We start from the raw sequence: 22961 nt of genomic DNA, 5'->3' as shown, positions 1-22961 counted from the left end.
CCCTGAGGCCATCATTTGCATAGGCCCTCCCCTTCTCTTTGTCTTGCTTCCCACAAAGCAACGCATCGCTGGCAGCAGTATAGATTTGGGGGTTGTGAAGAATAATGACAGGGAGGCTGAAGAAGAGAAAGAAAAGTCCCAGAAGTCCTGCAGGCTTCCTTGCTAAATGCAGCTGGACACATAGAGTGCACCTTCTTTACTGCGAGGTAAATACATTAAAAATGTTGAGGAGAGAAAAATTGAAAAATACATATTAGGAGGAAAGCACTGGAACCTGCTTTATTATTTCAATTAGTCTTGAAAACATAGAACATTTCTCTCCTGAAAGCTGGTAAAAATATGGAACGCTTCACGAATTTGCGTGTCATCCTTGCGCAGGGGCCATGCTAATCTTCTCTGTATCGTTCCAATTTTAGTATATGTGCTGCCGAAGCGAGCACACTTCATTGATGAACCTACAATGTTTATAAACTCTCTAAATCTACAGTCTCTAGACATAGGGTGGCCTGGCAGAGATGCTCGGATGGCCTGTAAGCATTCAAATCTGAGCCAATGGGCAAAAATGAATGAAGAGTAACAATCCATTATTCTTCACTGCATTTGTGGTCCAAGACTTCACCAATTGGAAGTATGTAGATTATGCCAGGGTTGCAAAGGCTCATGGTTCAGGCTACAGACAAGGAACATTGTGACATCACGCTGCCTGTGGAACAGTGATATTAGAGGTGAAACAGCTGCACAGTAGGTTAGGTGAAGGGCTCTGAGAGTGGAAAGGCAGCATGCCTGGGTCCCTGGACAAGGTGAGCCTATGACAAGGTGTCTGAATTTTCACCTGTATTGTAATATTAAACACTTTATTGTTGTACCCGCCTGCTGATTAAGAAGTCCTCAAGATCAGCTCCACACAGACGTGGAACTGATGATGTTAATGCAGACTATTTAAGAAACTGAGGCTGATCTAAAACATTTCCTTGGATCTAGGACCATTTCGCCTGACTTTTAGGTCCTTCCTCCTCCTAAAGTCCTTTGTATAAGTTAGGAACACCTGACAGAACAGAATTTCAGGAGGTCCCTCAGGTGGGTTTACTTGTGTCTTCTGGTTGTGAGCAGTAAACATGGCTAAAAAGGTTGATGGAATGGTGTTTTAAAACACACACACACACACACACACAATTTCTGGTCCTCTTAAGGACAAAAGTATGGGTGTACCTACATGGGGCCAGTGGCGCAATGGATAACGTGTCTGACTACGGATCAGAAGATTGTAGGTTCGACTCCTATCTGGCTCGAAAGGGTCATAGGTCCCTGTTTTATGGTATTCCTGTGGAATTCTTATTTACCTCAGACTTGTTGTAGGTTCAATATTCTTGAGCACGACTCATCCAGCAGTCGTTCCATGGTAGGGCTGCAGTAATAGGACCACGGCTGGTTAAAAGTTTCCCATTTGCTGCTGGATTCTATGTGAAGGCCGTCATGTGGTGTGCTGCTTTTGTATTTCAACATGGGTCTCTGAGTCTCTAAACTAGGAAAAAATCTTGTTGAGAAAAGTGTGTGTGAGAGGATCTGTGGGTGCAGGCAGGTGTGCGCACTTGAGTGCTGACCCATTTACATGTGTGAGAGAGACAAGCAAATTGCCTGTGGGATGTAGGCCTACAACTGGAACCAAGCAGCCAGGCATAACCACAGGTAAGGAGAGAGGAAGGCAGTTCATTATTAGAGCAGGATCATGAGCATCTTGCCCTGCTCCCTTCTGCCCCGATCGGCCAAGACCTCTCTATTAGGGTGGAGGGTGAACATTTCTTGGACCTCAGAAACTGAGGGATGCAGGCCCAATATGTCCTCCAAGGGCCTAGAGGACCCGGTGCCCAATCATGCCTGGTATTTTTCAGCTTACCAGACCAATCTGGTTGCAAGGCGGATTTTAACAGTACTGCTGAAAAGGGACTCCCAGACAGCCCTGAGGCCATCATTTGCATAGGCCCTCCCCTTCTCTTTGTCTTGCTTCCCACAAAGCAACGCATCGCTGGCAGCAGTATAGATTTGGGGGTTGTGAAGAATAATGACAGGGAGGCTGAAGAAGAGAAAGAAAAGTCCCAGAAGTCCTGCAGGCTTCCTTGCTAAATGCAGCTGGACACATAGAGTGCACCTTCTTTACTGCGAGGTAAATACATTAAAAATGTTGAGGAGAGAAAAATTGAAAAATACATATTAGGAGGAAAGCACTGGAACCTGCTTTATTATTTCAATTAGTCTTGAAAACATAGAACATTTCTCTCCTGAAAGCTGGTAAAAATATGGTACGCTTCATGAATTTGCGTGTCATCCTTGCGCAGGGGCCATGCTAATCTTCTCTGTATCGTTCCAATTTTAGTATATGTGCTGCCGAAGCGAGCACACTTCATTGATGAACCTACAATGTTTATAAACTCTCTAAATCTACAGTCTCTAGACATAGGGTGGCCTGGCAGAGATGCTCGGATGGCCTGTAAGCATTCAAATCTGAGCCAATGGGCAAAAATGAATGAAGAGTAACAATCCATTATTCTTCACTGCATTTGTGGTCCAAGACTTCACCAATTGGAAGTATGTAGATTATGCCAGGGTTGCAAAGGCTCATGGTTCAGGCTACAGACAAGGAACATTGTGACATCACGCTGCCTGTGGAACAGTGATATTAGAGGTGAAACAGCTGCACAGTAGGTTAGGTGAAGGGCTCTGAGAGTGGAAAGGCAGCATGCCTGGGTCCCTGGACAAGGTGAGCCTATGACAAGGTGTCTGAATTTTCGCCTGTATTGTAATATTAAACACTTTATTGTTGTACCCGCCTGCTGATTAAGAAGTCCTCAAGATCAGCTCCACACAGACGTGGAACTGATGATGTTAATGCAGACTATTTAAGAAACTGAGGCTGATCTAAAACATTTCCTTGGATCTAGGACCATTTCGCCTGACTTTTAGGTCCTTCCTCCTCCTAAAGTCCTTTGTATAAGTTAGGAACACCTGACAGAACAGAATTTCAGGAGGTCCCTCAGGTGGGTTTACTTGTGTCTTCTGGTTGTGAGCAGTAAACATGGCTAAAAAGGTTGATGGAATGGTGTTTTAAAACACACACACACACACACACACACACACACAATTTCTGGTCCTCTTAAGGACAAAAGTATGGGTGTACCTACATGGGGCCAGTGGCGCAATGGATAACGCGTCTGACTACGGATCAGACGATTGTAGGTTTGATTCCTATCTGGCTCGAAAGGGTCATAGGTCCCTGTTTATGGTATTCCTGTGGAATTCTTATTTACCTCAGACTTGTTGTAGGTTCAATATTCTCGAGCACGACTCATCCAGCAGTCGTTCCATGGTAGGGCTGCAGTAATAGGACCACGGCTAGTTAAAAGTTTCCCATTTGCTGCTGGATTCTATGTGAAGGCCGTCATGTGGTGTGCTGCTTTTGTATTTCAACATGGGTCTCTGAGTCTCTAAACTAGGAAAAAATCTTGTTGAGAAAAGTGTGTGTGAGAGGATCTGTGGGTGCAGGCAGGTGTGTGCACTTGAGTGCTGACCCATTTACATGTGTGAGAGAGACAAGCAAATTGCCTGTGGGATGTAGGCCTACAACTGGAACCAAGCAGCCAGGCATAACCACAGGTAAGGAGAGAGGAAGGCAGTTCATTATTAGAGCAGGATCATGAGCATCTTGCCCTGCTCCCTTCTGCCCCGATCGGCCACGATCGGCCAAGACCTCTCTATTAGGGTGGAGGGTGAACATTTCTTGGACCTCAGAAACTGAGGGATGCAGGCCCAATATGTCCTCCAAGGGCCTAGAGGACCCGGTGCCCAATCATGCCTGGTGTTTTTCAGCTTACCCGACCAATCTGGTTGCAAGGCGGATTTTAACAGTACTGCTGAAAAGGGACTCCCAGACAGCCCTGAGGCCATCATTTGCATAGGCCCTCCCCTTCTCTTTGTCTTGCTTCCCACAAAGCAACGCATCGCTGGCAGCAGTATAGATTTGGGGGTTGTGAAGAATAATGACAGGGAGGCTGAAGAAGAGAAAGAAAAGTCCCAGAAATCCTGCAGGCTTCCTTGCTAAATGCAGCTGGACACATAGAGTGCACCTTCTTTACTGCGAGGTAAATACATTAAAAATGTTGAGGAGAGAAAAATTGAAAAATACATATTAGGAGGAAAGCACTGGAACCTGCTTTATTATTTTAATTAGTCTTGAAAACATAGAACATTTCTCTCCTGAGAGCTGGTAAAAATATGGAACGCTTCACGAATTTGCGTGTCATCCTTGCGCAGGGGCCATGCTAATCTTCTCTGTATCGTTCCAATTTTAGTATATGTGCTGCCGAAGCGAGCACACTTCATTGATGAACCTACAATGTTTATAAACTCTCTAAATCTACAGTCTCTAGACATAGGGTGGCCTGGCAGAGATGCTCGGATGGCCTGTAAGCATTCAAATCTGAGCCAATGGGCAAAAATGAATGAAGAGTAACAATCCATTATTCTTCACTGCATTTGTGGTCCAAGACTTCACCAATTGGAAGTATGTAGATTATGCCAGGGTTGCAAAGGCTCATGGTTCAGGCTACAGACAAGGAACATTGTGACATCACGCTGCCTGTGGAACAGTGATATTAGAGGTGAAACAGCTGCACAGTAGGTTAGGTGAAGGGCTCTGAGAGTGGAAAGGTAGCATGCCTGGGTCCCTGGACAAGGTGAGCCTATGACAAGGTGTCTGAATTTTCGCCTGTATTGTAATATTAAACACTTTATTGTTGTACCCGCCTGCTGATAAAGAAGTCCTCAAGATCAGCTCCACACAGACGTGGAACTGATGATGTTAATGCAGACTATTTAAGAAACTGAGGCTGATCTAAAACATTTCCTTGGATCTAGGACCATTTCGCCTGACTTTTAGGTCCTTCCTCCTCCTAAAGTCCTTTGTATAAGTTAGGAACACCTGACAGAACAGAATTTCAGGAGGTCCCTCAGGTGGGTTTACTTGTGTCTTCTGGTTGTGAGCAGTAAACATGGCTAAAAATGTTGATGGAATGGTGTTTTAAAACACACACACACACACACACAATTTCTGGTCCTCTTAAGGACAAAAGTATGGGTGTACCTACATGGGGCCAGTGGCGCAATGGATAACGCGTCTGACTACGGATCAGAAGATTGTAGGTTTGATTCCTATCTGGCTCGAAAGGGTCATAGGTCCCTGTTTTATGGTATTCCTGTGGAATTCTTATTTACCTCAGACTTGTTGTAGGTTCAATATTCTCGAGCACGACTCATCCAGCAGTCGTTCCATGGTAGGGCTGCAGTAATAGGACCACGGCTAGTTAAAAGTTTCCCATTTGCTGCTGGATTCTATGTGAAGGCCGTCATGTAGTGTGCTGCTTTTGTATTTCAACATGGGTCTCTGAGTCTCTAAACTAGGAAAAAATCTTGTTGAGAAAAGTGTGTGTGAGAGGATCTGTGGGTGCAGGCAGGTGTGTGCACTTGAGTGCTGACCCATTTACATGTGTGAGAGAGACAAGCAAATTGCCTGTGGGATGTAGGCCTACAACTGGAACCAAGCAGCCAGGCATAACCACAGGTAAGGAGAGAGGAAGGCAGTTCATTATTAGAGCAGGATCATGAGCATCTTGCCCTGCTCCCTTCTGCCCTGATCGGCCACGATCGGCCAAGACCTCTCTATTAGGGTGGAGGGTGAACATTTCTTGGACCTCAGAAACTGAGGGATGCAGGCCCAATATGTCCTCCAAGGGCCTAGAGGACCCGGTGCCCAATCATGCCTGGTGTTTTTCAGCTTACCCGACCAATCTGGTTGCAAGGCGGATTTTAACAGTACTGCTGAAAAGGGACTCCCAGACAGCCCTGAGGCCATCATTTGCATAGGCCCTCCCCTTCTCTTTGTCTTGCTTCCCACAAAGCAACGCATCGCTGGCAGCAGTATAGATTTGGGGGTTGTGAAGAATAATGACAGGGAGGCTGAAGAAGAGAAAGAAAAGTCCCAGAAGTCCTGCAGGCTTCCTTGCTAAATGCAGCTGGACACATAGAGTGCACCTTCTTTACTGCGAGGTAAATACATTAAAAATGTTGAGGAGAGAAAAATTGAAAAATACATATTAGGAGGAAAGCACTGGAACCTGCTTTATTATTTCAATTAGTCTTGAAAACATAGAACATTTCTCTCCTGAAAGCTGGTAAAAATATGGAACGCTTCACGAATTTGCGTGTCATCCTTGCGCAGGGGCCATGCTAATCTTCTCTGTATCGTTCCAATTTTAGTATATGTGCTGCCGAAGCGAGCACACTTCATTGATGAACCTACAATGTTTATAAACTCTCTAAATCTACAGTCTCTAGACATAGGGTGGCCTGGCAGAGATGCTCGGATGGCCTGTAAGCATTCAAATCTGAGCCAATGGGCAAAAATGAATGAAGAGTAACAATCCATTATTCTTCACTGCATTTGTGGTCCAAGACTTCACCAATTGGAAGTATGTAGATTATGCCAGGGTTGCAAAGGCTCATGGTTCAGGCTACAGACAAGGAACATTGTGACATCACGCTGCCTGTGGAACAGTGATATTAGAGGTGAAACAGCTGCACAGTAGGTTAGGTGAAGGGCTCTGAGAGTGGAAAGGCAGCATGCCTGGGTCCCTGGACAAGGTGAGCCTATGACAAGGTGTCTGAATTTTCACCTGTATTGTAATATTAAACACTTTATTGTTGTACCCGCCTGCTGATTAAGAAGTCCTCAAGATCAGCTCCACACAGACGTGGAACTGATGATGTTAATGCAGACTATTTAAGAAACTGAGGCTGATCTAAAACATTTCCTTGGATCTAGGACCATTTCGCCTGACTTTTAGGTCCTTCCTCCTCCTAAAGTCCTTTGTATAAGTTAGGAACACCTGACAGAACAGAATTTCAGGAGGTCCCTCAGGTGGGTTTACTTGTGTCTTCTGGTTGTGAGCAGTAAACATGGCTAAAAAGGTTGATGGAATGGTGTTTTAAAACACACACACACACACAATTTCTGGTCCTCTTAAGGACAAAAGTATGGGTGTACCTACATGGGGCCAGTGGCGCAATGGATAACGTGTCTGACTACGGATCAGAAGATTGTAGGTTCGACTCCTATCTGGCTCGAAAGGGTCATAGGTCCCTGTTTTATGGTATTCCTGTGGAATTCTTATTTACCTCAGACTTGTTGTAGGTTCAATATTCTTGAGCACGACTCATCCAGCAGTCGTTCCATGGTAGGGCTGCAGTAATAGGACCACGGCTGGTTAAAAGTTTCCCATTTGCTGCTGGATTCTATGTGAAGGCCGTCATGTGGTGTGCTGCTTTTGTATTTCAACATGGGTCTCTGAGTCTCTAAACTAGGAAAAAATCTTGTTGAGAAAAGTGTGTGTGAGAGGATCTGTGGGTGCAGGCAGGTGTGCGCACTTGAGTGCTGACCCATTTACATGTGTGAGAGAGACAAGCAAATTGCCTGTGGGATGTAGGCCTACAACTGGAACCAAGCAGCCAGGCATAACCACAGGTAAGGAGAGAGGAAGGCAGTTCATTATTAGAGCAGGATCATGAGCATCTTGCCCTGCTCCCTTCTGCCCCGATCGGCCAAGACCTCTCTATTAGGGTGGAGGGTGAACATTTCTTGGACCTCAGAAACTGAGGGATGCAGGCCCAATATGTCCTCCAAGGGCCTAGAGGACCCGGTGCCCAATCATGCCTGGTATTTTTCAGCTTACCAGACCAATCTGGTTGCAAGGCGGATTTTAACAGTACTGCTGAAAAGGGACTCCCAGACAGCCCTGAGGCCATCATTTGCATAGGCCCTCCCCTTCTCTTTGTCTTGCTTCCCACAAAGCAACGCATCGCTGGCAGCAGTATAGATTTGGGGGTTGTGAAGAATAATGACAGGGAGGCTGAAGAAGAGAAAGAAAAGTCCCAGAAGTCCTGCAGGCTTCCTTGCTAAATGCAGCTGGACACATAGAGTGCACCTTCTTTACTGCGAGGTAAATACATTAAAAATGTTGAGGAGAGAAAAATTGAAAAATACATATTAGGAGGAAAGCACTGGAACCTGCTTTATTATTTCAATTAGTCTTGAAAACATAGAACATTTCTCTCCTGAAAGCTGGTAAAAATATGGTACGCTTCATGAATTTGCGTGTCATCCTTGCGCAGGGGCCATGCTAATCTTCTCTGTATCGTTCCAATTTTAGTATATGTGCTGCCGAAGCGAGCACACTTCATTGATGAACCTACAATGTTTATAAACTCTCTAAATCTACAGTCTCTAGACATAGGGTGGCCTGGCAGAGATGCTCGGATGGCCTGTAAGCATTCAAATCTGAGCCAATGGGCAAAAATGAATGAAGAGTAACAATCCATTATTCTTCACTGCATTTGTGGTCCAAGACTTCACCAATTGGAAGTATGTAGATTATGCCAGGGTTGCAAAGGCTCATGGTTCAGGCTACAGACAAGGAACATTGTGACATCACGCTGCCTGTGGAACAGTGATATTAGAGGTGAAACAGCTGCACAGTAGGTTAGGTGAAGGGCTCTGAGAGTGGAAAGGCAGCATGCCTGGGTCCCTGGACAAGGTGAGCCTATGACAAGGTGTCTGAATTTTCGCCTGTATTGTAATATTAAACACTTTATTGTTGTACCCGCCTGCTGATTAAGAAGTCCTCAAGATCAGCTCCACACAGACGTGGAACTGATGATGTTAATGCAGACTATTTAAGAAACTGAGGCTGATCTAAAACATTTCCTTGGATCTAGGACCATTTCGCCTGACTTTTAGGTCCTTCCTCCTCCTAAAGTCCTTTGTATAAGTTAGGAACACCTGACAGAACAGAATTTCAGGAGGTCCCTCAGGTGGGTTTACTTGTGTCTTCTGGTTGTGAGCAGTAAACATGGCTAAAAAGGTTGATGGAATGGTGTTTTAAAACACACACACACACACACACACACACACACAATTTCTGGTCCTCTTAAGGACAAAAGTATGGGTGTACCTACATGGGGCCAGTGGCGCAATGGATAACGCGTCTGACTACGGATCAGACGATTGTAGGTTTGATTCCTATCTGGCTCGAAAGGGTCATAGGTCCCTGTTTATGGTATTCCTGTGGAATTCTTATTTACCTCAGACTTGTTGTAGGTTCAATATTCTCGAGCACGACTCATCCAGCAGTCGTTCCATGGTAGGGCTGCAGTAATAGGACCACGGCTAGTTAAAAGTTTCCCATTTGCTGCTGGATTCTATGTGAAGGCCGTCATGTGGTGTGCTGCTTTTGTATTTCAACATGGGTCTCTGAGTCTCTAAACTAGGAAAAAATCTTGTTGAGAAAAGTGTGTGTGAGAGGATCTGTGGGTGCAGGCAGGTGTGTGCACTTGAGTGCTGACCCATTTACATGTGTGAGAGAGACAAGCAAATTGCCTGTGGGATGTAGGCCTACAACTGGAACCAAGCAGCCAGGCATAACCACAGGTAAGGAGAGAGGAAGGCAGTTCATTATTAGAGCAGGATCATGAGCATCTTGCCCTGCTCCCTTCTGCCCCGATCGGCCACGATCGGCCAAGACCTCTCTATTAGGGTGGAGGGTGAACATTTCTTGGACCTCAGAAACTGAGGGATGCAGGCCCAATATGTCCTCCAAGGGCCTAGAGGACCCGGTGCCCAATCATGCCTGGTGTTTTTCAGCTTACCCGACCAATCTGGTTGCAAGGCGGATTTTAACAGTACTGCTGAAAAGGGACTCCCAGACAGCCCTGAGGCCATCATTTGCATAGGCCCTCCCCTTCTCTTTGTCTTGCTTCCCACAAAGCAACGCATCGCTGGCAGCAGTATAGATTTGGGGGTTGTGAAGAATAATGACAGGGAGGCTGAAGAAGAGAAAGAAAAGTCCCAGAAATCCTGCAGGCTTCCTTGCTAAATGCAGCTGGACACATAGAGTGCACCTTCTTTACTGCGAGGTAAATACATTAAAAATGTTGAGGAGAGAAAAATTGAAAAATACATATTAGGAGGAAAGCACTGGAACCTGCTTTATTATTTTAATTAGTCTTGAAAACATAGAACATTTCTCTCCTGAGAGCTGGTAAAAATATGGAACGCTTCACGAATTTGCGTGTCATCCTTGCGCAGGGGCCATGCTAATCTTCTCTGTATCGTTCCAATTTTAGTATATGTGCTGCCGAAGCGAGCACACTTCATTGATGAACCTACAATGTTTATAAACTCTCTAAATCTACAGTCTCTAGACATAGGGTGGCCTGGCAGAGATGCTCGGATGGCCTGTAAGCATTCAAATCTGAGCCAATGGGCAAAAATGAATGAAGAGTAACAATCCATTATTCTTCACTGCATTTGTGGTCCAAGACTTCACCAATTGGAAGTATGTAGATTATGCCAGGGTTGCAAAGGCTCATGGTTCAGGCTACAGACAAGGAACATTGTGACATCACGCTGCCTGTGGAACAGTGATATTAGAGGTGAAACAGCTGCACAGTAGGTTAGGTGAAGGGCTCTGAGAGTGGAAAGGTAGCATGCCTGGGTCCCTGGACAAGGTGAGCCTATGACAAGGTGTCTGAATTTTCGCCTGTATTGTAATATTAAACACTTTATTGTTGTACCCGCCTGCTGATAAAGAAGTCCTCAAGATCAGCTCCACACAGACGTGGAACTGATGATGTTAATGCAGACTATTTAAGAAACTGAGGCTGATCTAAAACATTTCCTTGGATCTAGGACCATTTCGCCTGACTTTTAGGTCCTTCCTCCTCCTAAAGTCCTTTGTATAAGTTAGGAACACCTGACAGAACAGAATTTCAGGAGGTCCCTCAGGTGGGTTTACTTGTGTCTTCTGGTTGTGAGCAGTAAACATGGCTAAAAATGTTGATGGAATGGTGTTTTAAAACACACACACACACACACACAATTTCTGGTCCTCTTAAGGACAAAAGTATGGGTGTACCTACATGGGGCCAGTGGCGCAATGGATAACGCGTCTGACTACGGATCAGAAGATTGTAGGTTTGATTCCTATCTGGCTCGAAAGGGTCATAGGTCCCTGTTTTATGGTATTCCTGTGGAATTCTTATTTACCTCAGACTTGTTGTAGGTTCAATATTCTCGAGCACGACTCATCCAGCAGTCGTTCCATGGTAGGGCTGCAGTAATAGGACCACGGCTAGTTAAAAGTTTCCCATTTGCTGCTGGATTCTATGTGAAGGCCGTCATGTAGTGTGCTGCTTTTGTATTTCAACATGGGTCTCTGAGTCTCTAAACTAGGAAAAAATCTTGTTGAGAAAAGTGTGTGTGAGAGGATCTGTGGGTGCAGGCAGGTGTGTGCACTTGAGTGCTGACCCATTTACATGTGTGAGAGAGACAAGCAAATTGCCTGTGGGATGTAGGCCTACAACTGGAACCAAGCAGCCAGGCATAACCACAGGTAAGGAGAGAGGAAGGCAGTTCATTATTAGAGCAGGATCATGAGCATCTTGCCCTGCTCCCTTCTGCCCTGATCGGCCACGATCGGCCAATACCTCTCTATTAGGGTGGAGGGTGAACATTTCTTGGACCTCAGAAACTGAGGGATGCAGGCCCAATATGTCCTCCAAGGGCCTAGAGGACCCGGTGCCCAATCATGCCTTGTGTTTTTCAGCTTACCCGACCAATTTGGTTGCAAGGCGGATTTTAACATTACTGCTGAAAAGGGACTCCCAGACAGCCCTGAGGCCATCATTTGCATAGGCCCTCCCCTTCTCTTTGTCTTGCTTCCCACAAAGCAACGCATCGCTGGCAGCAGTATAGATTTGGGGGTTGTGAAGAATAATGACAGGGAGGCTGAAGAAGAGAAAGAAAAGTCCCAGAAGTCCTGCAGGCTTCCTTGCTAAATGCAGCTGGACACATAGAGTGCACCTTCTTTACTGCGAGGTAAATACATTAAAAATGTTGAGGAGAGAAAAATTGAAAAATACATATTAGGAGGAAAGCACTGGAACCTGCTTTATTATTTCAATTAGTCTTGAAAACATAGAACATTTCTCTCCTGAAAGCTGGTAAAAATATGGAACGCTTCACGAATTTGCGTGTCATCCTTGCGCAGGGGCCATGCTAATCTTCTCTGTATCGTTCCAATTTTAGTATATGTGCTGCCGAAGCGAGCACACTTCATTGATGAACCTACAATGTCTATAAACTCTCTAAATCTACAGTCTCTAGACATAGGGTGGCCTGGCAGAGATGCTCGGATGGCCTGTAAGCATTCAAATCTGAGCCAATGGGCAAAAATGAATGAAGAGTAACAATCCATTATTCTTCACTGCATTTGTGGTCCAAGACTTCACCAATTGGAAGTATGTAGATTATGCCAGGGTTGCAAAGGCTCATGGTTCAGGCTACAGACAAGGAACATTGTGACATCAAGCTGCCTGTGGAACAGTGATATTAGAGGTGAAACAGCTGCACAGTAGGTTAGGTGAAGGGCTCTGAGAGTGGAAAGGCAGCATGCCTGGGTCCCTGGACAAGGTGAGCCTATGACAAGGTGTCTGAATTTTCGCCTGTATTGTAATATTAAACACTTTATTGTTGTACCCGCCTGCTGATTAAGAAGTCCTCAAGATCAGCTCCACACAGACGTGGAACTGATGATGTTAATGCAGACTATTTAAGAAACTGAGGCTGATCTAAAACATTTCCTTGGATCTAGGACCATTTCGCCTGACTTTTAGGTCCTTCCTCCTCCTAAAGTCCTTTGTATAAGTTAGGAACACCTGACAGAACAGAATTTCAGGAGGTCCCTCAGGTGGGTTTACTTGTGTCTTCTGGTTGTGAGCAGTAAACATGGCTAAAAAGGTTGATGGAATGGTGTTTTAAAACACACACACACACACACACACAATTTCTGGTCCTCTTAAGGACAAAAGTATGGGTGTACCTACATGGGGCCAGTGGCGCAATGGATAACGCGTCTGACTACGGATCAGAAGATTGTAGGTTCGACTCCTATCTGGCTCGAAAGGGTCATAGGTCCCTGTTTTATGGTATTCCTGTGGAATTCTTATTTACCTCAGACTTGTTGTAGGTTCAATATTCTTGAGCACGACTCATCCAGCAGTCGTTCCATGGTAGGGCTGCAGTAATAGGACCACGGCTGGTTAAAAGTTTCCCATTTGCTGCTGGATTCTATGTGAAGGCCGTCATGTGGTGTGCTGCTTTTGTATTTCAACATGGGTCTCTGAGTCTCTAAACTAGGAAAAAATCTTGTTGAGAAAAGTGTGTGTGAGAGGATCTGTGGGTGCAGGCAGGTGTGTGCACTTGAGTGCTGACCCATTTACATGTGTGAGAGAGACAAGCAAATTGCCTGTGGGATGTAGGCCTACAACTGGAACCAAGCAGCCAGGCATAACCACAGGTAAGGAGAGAGGAAGGCAGTTCATTATTAGAGCAGGATCATGAGCATCTTGCCCTGCTCCCTTCTGCCCCGATCGGCCACGATCGGCCAAGACCTCTCTATTAGGGTGGAGGGTGAACATTTCTTGGACCTCAGAAACTGAGGGATGCAGGCCCAATATGTCCTCCAAGGGCCTAGAGGACCCGGTGCCCAATCATGCCTGGTGTTTTTCAGCTTACCCGACCAATCTGGTTGCAAGGCGGATTTTAACAGTACTGCTGAAAAGGGACTCCCAGACAGCCCTGAGGCCATCATTTGCATAGGCCCTCCCCTTCTCTTTGTCTTGCTTCCCACAAAGCAACGCATCGCTGGCAGCAGTATAGATTTGGGGGTTGTGAAGAATAATGACAGGGAGGCTGAAGAAGAGAAAGAAAAGTCCCAGAAGTCCTGCAGGCTTCCTTGCTAAATGCAGCTGGACACATAGAGTGCACCTTCTTTACTGCGAGGTAAATACATTAAAAATGTTGAGGAGAGAAAAATTGAAAAATACATATTAGGAGGAAAGCACTGGAACCTGCTTTATTATTTCAATTAGTCTTGAAAACATAGAACATTTCTCTCCTGAAAGCTGGTAAAAATATGGAACGCTTCACGAATTTGCGTGTCATCCTTGCGCAGGGGCCATGCTAATCTTCTCTGTATCGTTCCAATTTTAGTATATGTGCTGCCGAAGCGAGCACACTTCATTGATGAACCTACAATGTTTATAAACTCTCTAAATCTACAGTCTCTAGACATAGGGTGGCCTGGCAGAGATGCTCGGATGGCCTGTAAGCATTCAAATCTGAGCCAATGGGCAAAAATGAATGAAGAGTAACAATCCATTATTCTTCACTGCATTTGTGGTCCAAGACTTCACCAATTGGAAGTATGTAGATTATGCCAGGGTTGCAAAGGCTCATGGTTCAGGCTACAGACAAGGAACATTGTGACATCACGCTGCCTGTGGAACAGTGATATTAGAGGTGAAACAGCTGCACAGTAGGTTAGGTGAAGGGCTCTGAGAGTGGAAAGGCAGCATGCCTGGGTCCCTGGACAAGGTGAGCCTATGACAAGGTGTCTGAATTTTCACCTGTATTGTAATATTAAACACTTTATTGTTGTACCCGCCTGCTGATTAAGAAGTCCTCAAGATCAGCTCCACACAGACGTGGAACTGATGATGTTAATGCAGACTATTTAAGAAACTGAGGCTGATCTAAAACATTTCCTTGGATCTAGGACCATTTCGCCTGACTTTTAGGTCCTTCCTCCTCCTAAAGTCCTTTGTATAAGTTAGGAACACCTGACAGAACAGAATTTCAGGAGGTCCCTCAGGTGGGTTTACTTGTGTCTTCTGGTTGTGAGCAGTAAACATGGCTAAAAAGGTTGATGGAATGGTGTTTTAAAACACACACACACACACACACACAATTTCTGGTCCTCTTAAGGACAAAAGTATGGGTGTACCTACATGGGGCCAGTGGCGCAATGGATAACGTGTCTGACTACGGATCAGAAGATTGTAGGTTCGACTCCTATCTGGCTCGAAAGGGTCATAGGTCCCTGTTTTATGGTATTCCTGTGGAATTCTTATTTACCTCAGACTTGTTGTAGGTTCAATATTCTTGAGCACGACTCATCCAGCAGTCGTTCCATGGTAGGGCTGCAGTAATAGGACCACGGCTGGTTAAAAGTTTCCCATTTGCTGCTGGATTCTATGTGAAGGCCGTCATGTGGTGTGCTGCTTTTGTATTTCAACATGGGTCTCTGAGTCTCTAAACTAGGAAAAAATCTTGTTGAGAAAAGTGTGTGTGAGAGGATCTGTGGGTGCAGGCAGGTGTGCGCACTTGAGTGCTGACCCATTTACATGTGTGAGAGAGACAAGCAAATTGCCTGTGGGATGTAGGCCTACAACTGGAACCAAGCAGCCAGGCATAACCACAGGTAAGGAGAGAGGAAGGCAGTTCATTATTAGAGCAGGATCATGAGCATCTTGCCCTGCTCCCTTCTGCCCCGATCGGCCAAGACCTCTCTATTAGGGTGGAGGGTGAACATTTCTTGGACCTCAGAAACTGAGGGATGCAGGCCCAATATGTCCTCCAAGGGCCTAGAGGACCCGGTGCCCAATCATGCCTGGTATTTTTCAGCTTACCAGACCAATCTGGTTGCAAGGCGGATTTTAACAGTACTGCTGAAAAGGGACTCCCAGACAGCCCTGAGGCCATCATTTGCATAGGCCCTCCCCTTCTCTTTGTCTTGCTTCCCACAAAGCAACGCATCGCTGGCAGCAGTATAGATTTGGGGGTTGTGAAGAATAATGACAGGGAGGCTGAAGAAGAGAAAGAAAAGTCCCAGAAGTCCTGCAGGCTTCCTTGCTAAATGCAGCTGGACACATAGAGTGCACCTTCTTTACTGCGAGGTAAATACATTAAAAATGTTGAGGAGAGAAAAATTGAAAAATACATATTAGGAGGAAAGCACTGGAACCTGCTTTATTATTTCAATTAGTCTTGAAAACATAGAACATTTCTCTCCTGAAAGCTGGTAAAAATATGGTACGCTTCATGAATTTGCGTGTCATCCTTGCGCAGGGGCCATGCTAATCTTCTCTGTATCGTTCCAATTTTAGTATATGTGCTGCCGAAGCGAGCACACTTCATTGATGAACCTACAATGTTTATAAACTCTCTAAATCTACAGTCTCTAGACATAGGGTGGCCTGGCAGAGATGCTCGGATGGCCTGTAAGCATTCAAATCTGAGCCAATGGGCAAAAATGAATGAAGAGTAACAATCCATTATTCTTCACTGCATTTGTGGTCCAAGACTTCACCAATTGGAAGTATGTAGATTATGCCAGGGTTGCAAAGGCTCATGGTTCAGGCTACAGACAAGGAACATTGTGACATCACGCTGCCTGTGGAACAGTGATATTAGAGGTGAAACAGCTGCACAGTAGGTTAGGTGAAGGGCTCTGAGAGTGGAAAGGCAGCATGCCTGGGTCCCTGGACAAGGTGAGCCTATGACAAGGTGTCTGAATTTTCGCCTGTATTGTAATATTAAACACTTTATTGTTGTACCCGCCTGCTGATTAAGAAGTCCTCAAGATCAGCTCCACACAGACGTGGAACTGATGATGTTAATGCAGACTATTTAAGAAACTGAGGCTGATCTAAAACATTTCCTTGGATCTAGGACCATTTCGCCTGACTTTTAGGTCCTTCCTCCTCCTAAAGTCCTTTGTATAAGTTAGGAACACCTGACAGAACAGAATTTCAGGAGGTCCCTCAGATGGGTTTACTTGTGTCTTCTGGTTGTGAGCAGTAAACATGGCTAAAAAGGTTGATGGAATGGTGTTTTAAAACACACACACACACACAATTTCTGGTCCTCTTAAGGACAAAAGTATGGGTGTACCTACATGGGGCCAGTGGCGCAATGGATAACGCGTCTGACTACGGATCAGAAGATTGTAGGTTCGACTCCTATCTGGCTCGAAAGGGTCATAGGTCCCTGTTTTATGGTATTCCTGTGGAATTCTTATTTACCTCAGACTTGTTGTAGGTTCAATATTCATGAGCACGACTCATCCAGCAGTCGTTCCATGGTAGGGCTGCAGTAATAGGACCACGGCTAGTTAAAAGTTTCCCATTTGCTGCTGGATTCTATGTGAAGGCCGTCATGTGGTGTGCTGCTTTTGTATTTCAACATGGGTCTCTGAGTCTCTAAACTAGGAAAAAATCTTGTTGAGAAAAGTGTGTGTGAGAGGATCTGTGGGTGCAGGCAGGTGTGTGCACTTGAGTGCTGACCCATTTACATGTGTGAGAGACACAAGCAAATTGCCTGTGGGATGTAGGCCTACAACTGGAACCAAGCAGCCAGGCATAACCACAGGTAAGGAGAGAGGAAGGCAGTTCATTATTAGAGCAGGATCATGAGCATCTTGCCCTGCTCCCTTCTGCCCCGATCGGCCACGATCGGCCAAGACCTCTCTATTAGGGTGGAGGGTGAACATTTCTTGGACCTCAGAAACTGAGGGATGCAGGCCCAATATGTCCTCCAAGGGCCTAGAGGACCCGGTGCCCAATCATGCCTGGTGTTTTTCGGCTTACCCGACCAATCTGGTTGCAAGGCGGATTTTAACAGTACTGCTGAAAAGGGACTCCCAGACAGCCCTGAGGCCATCATTTGCATAGACCCTCCCCTTCTCTTTGTCTTGCTTCCCACAAAGCAACGCATCGCTGGCAGCAGTATAGATTTGGGGGTTGTGAAGAATAATGACAGGGAGGCTGAAGAAGAGAAAGAAAAGTCCCAGAAGTCCTGCAGGCTTCCTTGCTAAATGCAGCTGGACACATAGAGTGCACCTTCTTTACTGCGAGGTAAATACATTAAAAATGTTGAGGAGAGAAAAATTGAAAAATACATATTAGGAGGAAAGCACTGGAACCTGCTTTATTATTTCAATTAGTCTTGAAAACATAGAACATTTCTCTCCTGAAAGCTGGTAAAAATATGGAACGCTTCACGAATTTGCGTGTCATCCTTGCGCAGGGGCCATGCTAATCTTCTCTGTATCGTTCCAATTTTAGTATATGTGCTGCCGAAGCGAGCACACTTCATTGATGAACCTACAATGTTTATAAACTCTCTAAATCTACAGTCTCTAGACATAGGGTGGCCTGGCAGAGATGCTCGGATGGCCTGTAAGCATTCAAATCTGAGCCAATGGGCAAAAATGAATGAAGAGTAACAATCCATTATTCTTCACTGCATTTGTGGTCCAAGACTTCACCAATTGGAAGTATGTAGATTATGCCAGGGTTGCAAAGGCTCATGGTTCAGGCTACAGACAAGGAACATTGTGACATCACGCTGCCTGTGGAACAGTGATATTAGAGGTGAAACAGCTGCACAGTAGGTTAGGTGAAGGGCTCTGAGAGTGGAAAGGCAGCATGCCTGGGTCCCTGGACAAGGTGAGCCTATGACAAGGTGTCTGAATTTTCGCCTGTATTGTAATATTAAACACTTTATTGTTGTACCCGCCTGCTGATTAAGAAGTCCTCAAGATCAGCTCCACACAGACGTGGAACTGATGATGTTAATGCAGACTATTTAAGAAACTGAGGCTGATCTAAAACATTTCCTTGGATCTAGGACCATTTCGCCTGACTTTTAGGTCCTTCCTCCTCCTAAAGTCCTTTGTATAAGTTAGGAACACCTGACAGAACCGAATTTCAGGAGGTCCCTCAGGTGGGTTTACTTGTGTCTTCTGGTTGTGAGCAGTAAACATGGCTAAAAAGGTTGATGGAATGGTGTTTTAAAACACACACACACACACACACACAATTTCTGGTCCTCTTAAGGACAAAAGTATGGGTGTACCTACATGGGGCCAGTGGCGCAATGGATAACGCGTCTGACCACGGATCAGAAGATTGTAGGTTTGACTCCTATCTGGCTCGAAAGGGTCATAGGTCCCTGTTTTATGGTATTCCTGTGGAATTCTTATTTACCTCAGACTTGTTGTAGGTTCAATATTCTTGAGCACGACTCATCCAGCAGTCGTTCCATGGTAGGGCTGCAGTAATAGGACCACGGCTGGTTAAAAGTTTCCCATTTGCTGCTGGATTCTATGTGAAGGCCGTCATGTGGTGTGCTGCTTTTGTATTTCAACATGGGTCTCTGAGTCTCTAAACTAGGAAAAAATCTTGTTGAGAAAAGTGTGTGTGAGAGGATCTGTGGGTGCAGGCAGGTGTGTGCACTTGAGTGCTGACCCATTTACATGTGTGAGAGAGACAAGCAAATTGCCTGTGGGATGTAGGCCTACAACTGGAACCAAGCAGCCAGGCATAACCACAGGTAAGGAGAGAGGAAGGCAGTTCATTATTAGAGCAGGATCATGAGCATCTTGCCCTCCTCCCTTCTGCCCCGATCGGCCACGATCGGCCAATACCTCTCTATTAGGGTGGAGGGTGAACATTTCTTGGACCTCAGAAACTGAGGGATGCAGGCCCAATATGTCCTCCAAGGGCCTAGAGGACCCGGTGCCCAATCATGCCTGGTGTTTTTCAGCTTACCCGACCAATCTGGTTGCAAGGCGGATTTTAACAGTACTGCTGAAAAGGGACTCCCAGACAGCCCTGAGGCCATCATTTGCATAGGCCCTCCCCTTCTCTTTGTCTTGCTTCCCACAAAGCAACGCATCGCTGGCAGCAGTATAGATTTGGGGGTTGTGAAGAATAATGACAGGGAGGCTGAAGAAGAGAAAGAAAAGTCCCAGAAGTCCTGCAGGCTTCCTTGCTAAATGCAGCTGGACACATAGAGTGCACCTTCTTTACTGCGAGGTAAATACATTAAAAATGTTGAGGAGAGAAAAATTGAAAAATACATATTAGGAGGAAAGCACTGGAACCTGCTTTATTATTTCAATTAGTCTTGAAAACATAGAACATTTCTCTCCTGAAAGCTGGTAAAAATATGGAACGCTTCACGAATTTGCGTGTCATCCTTGCGCAGGGGCCATGCTAATCTTCTCTGTATCGTTCCAATTTTAGTATATGTGCTGCCGAAGCGAGCACACTTCATTGATGAACCTACAATGTTTATAAACTCTCTAAATCTACAGTCTCTAGACATAGGGTGGCCTGGCAGAGATGCTCGGATGGCCTGTAAGCATTCACATCTGAGCCAATGGGCAAAAATGAATGAAGAGTAACAATCCATTATTCTTCACTGCATTTGTGGTCCAAGACTTCACCAATTGGAAGTATGTAGATTATGCCAGGGTTGCAAAGGCTCATGGTTCAGGCTACAGACAAGGAACATTGTGACATCACGCTGCCTGTGGAACAGTGATATTAGAGGTGAAACAGCTGCACAGTAGGTTAGGTGAAGGGCTCTGAGAGTGGAAAGGCAGCATGCCTGGGTCCCTGGACAAGGTGAGCCTATGACAAGGTGTCTGAATTTTCGCCTGTATTGTAATATTAAACACTTTATTGTTGTACCCGCCTGCTGATTAAGAAGTCCTCAAGATCAGCTCCACACAGACGTGGAACTGATGATGTTAATGCAGACTATTTAAGAAACTGAGGCTGATCTAAAACATTTCCTTGGATCTAGGACCATTTCGCCTGACTTTTAGGTCCTTCCTCCTCCTAAAGTCCTTTGTATAAGTTAGGAACACCTGACAGAACAGAATTTCAGGAGGTCCCTCAGGTGGGTTTACTTGTGTCTTCTGGTTGTGAGCAGTAAACATGGCTAAAAAGGTTGATGGAATGGTGTTTTAAAACACACACACACACACACACACACACAATTTCTGGTCCTCTTAAGGACAAAAGTATGGGTGTACCTACATGGGGCCAGTGGCGCAATGGATAACGCGTCTGACTACGGATCAGAAGATTGTAGGTTTGATTCCTATCTGGCTCGAAAGGGTCATAGGTCCATGTTTTATGGTATTCCTGTGGAATTCCTATTTACCTCAGACTTGTTGTAGGTTCAATATTCTCGAGCACGACTCATCCAGCAGTCGTTCCATGGTAGGGCTGCAGTAATAGGACCACGGCTAGTTAAAAGTTTCCCATTTGCTGCTGGATTCTATGTGAAGGCCGTCATGTGGTGTGCTGCTTTTGTATTTCAACATGGGTCTCTTAGTCTCTAAACTAGGAAAAAATCTTGTTGAGAAAAGTGTGTGTGAGAGGATCTGTGGGTGCAGGCAGGTGTGTGCACTTGAGTGCTGACCCATTTACATGTGTGAGAGAGACAAGCAAATTGCCTGTGGGATGTAGGCCTACAACTGGAACCAAGCAGCCAGGCATAACCACAGGTAAGGAGAGAGGAAGGCAGTTCATTATTAGAGCAGGATCATGAGCATCTTGCCCTGCTCCCTTCTGCCCCGATCGGCCACGATCGGCCAATACCTCTCTATTAGGGTGGAGGGTGAACATTTCTTGGACCTCAGAAACTGAGGGATGCAGGCCCAATATGTCCTCCAAGGGCCTAGAGGACCCGGTGCCCAATCATGCCTTGTGTTTTTCAGCTTACCCGACCAATTTGGTTGCAAGGCGGATTTTAACAGTACTGCTGAAAAGGGACTCCCAGACAGCCCTGAGGCCATCATTTGCATAGGCCCTCCCCTTCTCTTTGTCTTGCTTCCCACAAAGCAACGCATCGCTGGCAGCAGTATAGATTTGGGGGTTGTGAAGAATAATGACAGGGAGGCTGAAGAAGAGAAAGAAAAGTCCCAGAAGTCCTGCAGGCTTCCTTGCTAAATGCAGCTGGACACATAGAGTGCACCTTCTTTACTGCGAGGTAAATACATTAAAAATGTTGAGGAGAGAAAAATTGAAAAATACATATTAGGAGGAAAGCACTGGAACCTGCTTTATTATTTCAATTAGTCTTGAAAACATAGAACATTTCTCTCCTGAAAGCTGGTAAAAATATGGAACGCTTCACGAATTTGCGTGTCATCCTTGCGCAGGGGCCATGCTAATCTTCTCTGTATCGTTCCAATTTTAGTATATGTGCTGCCGAAGCGAGCACACTTCATTGATGAACCTACAATGTTTATAAACTCTCTAAATCTACAGTCTCTAGACATAGGGTGGCCTGGCAGAGATGCTCGGATGGCCTGTAAGCATTCAAATCTGAGCCAATGGGCAAAAATGAATGAAGAGTAACAATCCATTATTCTTCACTGCATTTGTGGTCCAAGACTTCACCAATTGGAAGTATGTAGATTATGCCAGGGTTGCAAAGGCTCATGGTTCAGGCTACAGACAAGGAACATTGTGACATCAAGCTGCCTGTGGAACAGTGATATTAGAGGTGAAACAGCTGCACAGTAGGTTAGGTGAAGGGCTCTGAGAGTGGAAAGGCAGCATGCCTGGGTCCCTGGACAAGGTGAGCCTATGACAAGGTGTCTGAATTTTCGCCTGTATTGTAATATTAAACACTTTATTGTTGTACCCGCCTGCTGATTAAGAAGTCCTCAAGATCAGCTCCACACAGACGTGGAACTGATGATGTTAATGCAGACTATTTAAGAAACTGAGGCTGATCTAAAACATTTCCTTGGATCTAGGACCATTTCGCCTGACTTTTAGGTCCTTCCTCCTCCTAAAGTCCTTTGTATAAGTTAGGAACACCTGACAGAACAGAATTTCAGGAGGTCCCTCAGGTGGGTTTACTTGTGTCTTCTGGTTGTGAGCAGTAAACATGGCTAAAAAGGTTGATGGAATGGTGTTTTAAAACACACACACACACACACACACAATTTCTGGTCCTCTTAAGGACAAAAGTATGGGTGTACCTACATGGGGCCAGTGGCGCAATGGATAACGCGTCTGACTGCGGATCAGAAGATTGTAGGTTTGACTCCTATCTGGCTCGAAAGGGTCATAGGTCCCTGTTTTATGGTATTCCTGTGGAATTCTTATTTACCTCAGACTTGTTGTAGGTTCAATATTCTTGAGCA

General features: G+C 45.4%; 21 non-coding genes across 21 annotated transcripts; 9 read left to right on the top strand and 12 right to left on the bottom strand.

Moving 5' to 3' along the window:
* Positions 1 to 333: 333 nt before the first annotated feature.
* Positions 334 to 440, bottom strand: LOC146820378 (U6 spliceosomal RNA). The gene has a single exon (XR_014965057.1). It is a non-coding gene; the product is annotated as a U6 spliceosomal RNA (small nuclear RNA).
* A 776-nt stretch (positions 441 to 1216) lies between these two features.
* TRNAR-ACG (transfer RNA arginine (anticodon ACG)) lies at positions 1217 to 1289 on the top strand. The gene has a single exon. It is a non-coding gene; the product is annotated as a tRNA-Arg (tRNA).
* Positions 1290 to 2288: 999 nt separating this feature from the next.
* On the bottom strand, positions 2289 to 2395 carry LOC146820376 (U6 spliceosomal RNA). The gene has a single exon (XR_014965444.1). It is a non-coding gene; the product is annotated as a U6 spliceosomal RNA (small nuclear RNA).
* A 1865-nt stretch (positions 2396 to 4260) lies between these two features.
* LOC146820375 (U6 spliceosomal RNA) lies at positions 4261 to 4367 on the bottom strand. Its single transcript, XR_014965049.1, has one exon. It is a non-coding gene; the product is annotated as a U6 spliceosomal RNA (small nuclear RNA).
* Positions 4368 to 5141: 774 nt separating this feature from the next.
* Positions 5142 to 5214, top strand: TRNAR-ACG (transfer RNA arginine (anticodon ACG)). The gene has a single exon. It is a non-coding gene; the product is annotated as a tRNA-Arg (tRNA).
* A 1009-nt stretch (positions 5215 to 6223) lies between these two features.
* LOC146820373 (U6 spliceosomal RNA) lies at positions 6224 to 6330 on the bottom strand. The gene has a single exon (XR_014965048.1). It is a non-coding gene; the product is annotated as a U6 spliceosomal RNA (small nuclear RNA).
* Positions 6331 to 7100: 770 nt separating this feature from the next.
* On the top strand, positions 7101 to 7173 carry TRNAR-ACG (transfer RNA arginine (anticodon ACG)). Its single transcript has one exon. It is a non-coding gene; the product is annotated as a tRNA-Arg (tRNA).
* A 999-nt stretch (positions 7174 to 8172) lies between these two features.
* LOC146820371 (U6 spliceosomal RNA) lies at positions 8173 to 8279 on the bottom strand. The gene has a single exon (XR_014965443.1). It is a non-coding gene; the product is annotated as a U6 spliceosomal RNA (small nuclear RNA).
* A 1865-nt stretch (positions 8280 to 10144) lies between these two features.
* On the bottom strand, positions 10145 to 10251 carry LOC146820370 (U6 spliceosomal RNA). Its single transcript, XR_014965047.1, has one exon. It is a non-coding gene; the product is annotated as a U6 spliceosomal RNA (small nuclear RNA).
* A 774-nt stretch (positions 10252 to 11025) lies between these two features.
* On the top strand, positions 11026 to 11098 carry TRNAR-ACG (transfer RNA arginine (anticodon ACG)). Its single transcript has one exon. It is a non-coding gene; the product is annotated as a tRNA-Arg (tRNA).
* Positions 11099 to 12107: 1009 nt separating this feature from the next.
* LOC146820368 (U6 spliceosomal RNA) lies at positions 12108 to 12214 on the bottom strand. The gene has a single exon (XR_014965046.1). It is a non-coding gene; the product is annotated as a U6 spliceosomal RNA (small nuclear RNA).
* A 776-nt stretch (positions 12215 to 12990) lies between these two features.
* Positions 12991 to 13063, top strand: TRNAR-ACG (transfer RNA arginine (anticodon ACG)). Its single transcript has one exon. It is a non-coding gene; the product is annotated as a tRNA-Arg (tRNA).
* Positions 13064 to 14072: 1009 nt separating this feature from the next.
* LOC146820366 (U6 spliceosomal RNA) lies at positions 14073 to 14179 on the bottom strand. Its single transcript, XR_014965045.1, has one exon. It is a non-coding gene; the product is annotated as a U6 spliceosomal RNA (small nuclear RNA).
* Positions 14180 to 14955: 776 nt separating this feature from the next.
* On the top strand, positions 14956 to 15028 carry TRNAR-ACG (transfer RNA arginine (anticodon ACG)). Its single transcript has one exon. It is a non-coding gene; the product is annotated as a tRNA-Arg (tRNA).
* A 999-nt stretch (positions 15029 to 16027) lies between these two features.
* On the bottom strand, positions 16028 to 16134 carry LOC146820364 (U6 spliceosomal RNA). Its single transcript, XR_014965442.1, has one exon. It is a non-coding gene; the product is annotated as a U6 spliceosomal RNA (small nuclear RNA).
* A 770-nt stretch (positions 16135 to 16904) lies between these two features.
* On the top strand, positions 16905 to 16977 carry TRNAR-ACG (transfer RNA arginine (anticodon ACG)). The gene has a single exon. It is a non-coding gene; the product is annotated as a tRNA-Arg (tRNA).
* A 1009-nt stretch (positions 16978 to 17986) lies between these two features.
* Positions 17987 to 18093, bottom strand: LOC146820362 (U6 spliceosomal RNA). Its single transcript, XR_014965044.1, has one exon. It is a non-coding gene; the product is annotated as a U6 spliceosomal RNA (small nuclear RNA).
* A 1858-nt stretch (positions 18094 to 19951) lies between these two features.
* LOC146820361 (U6 spliceosomal RNA) lies at positions 19952 to 20058 on the bottom strand. Its single transcript, XR_014965043.1, has one exon. It is a non-coding gene; the product is annotated as a U6 spliceosomal RNA (small nuclear RNA).
* Positions 20059 to 20838: 780 nt separating this feature from the next.
* Positions 20839 to 20911, top strand: TRNAR-ACG (transfer RNA arginine (anticodon ACG)). Its single transcript has one exon. It is a non-coding gene; the product is annotated as a tRNA-Arg (tRNA).
* Positions 20912 to 21920: 1009 nt separating this feature from the next.
* On the bottom strand, positions 21921 to 22027 carry LOC146820359 (U6 spliceosomal RNA). The gene has a single exon (XR_014965042.1). It is a non-coding gene; the product is annotated as a U6 spliceosomal RNA (small nuclear RNA).
* Positions 22028 to 22803: 776 nt separating this feature from the next.
* Positions 22804 to 22876, top strand: TRNAR-GCG (transfer RNA arginine (anticodon GCG)). The gene has a single exon. It is a non-coding gene; the product is annotated as a tRNA-Arg (tRNA).
* The last annotated feature ends 85 nt before the right edge of the window (positions 22877 to 22961 follow it).

This window comes from Triturus cristatus, chromosome 6, assembly GCF_964204655.1.
Source record: "Triturus cristatus chromosome 6, aTriCri1.1, whole genome shotgun sequence".
NCBI classification, from domain to species: domain Eukaryota; kingdom Metazoa; phylum Chordata; class Amphibia; order Caudata; family Salamandridae; genus Triturus; species Triturus cristatus.
This window is presented reverse-complemented; position numbering and strand designations above follow the sequence as displayed.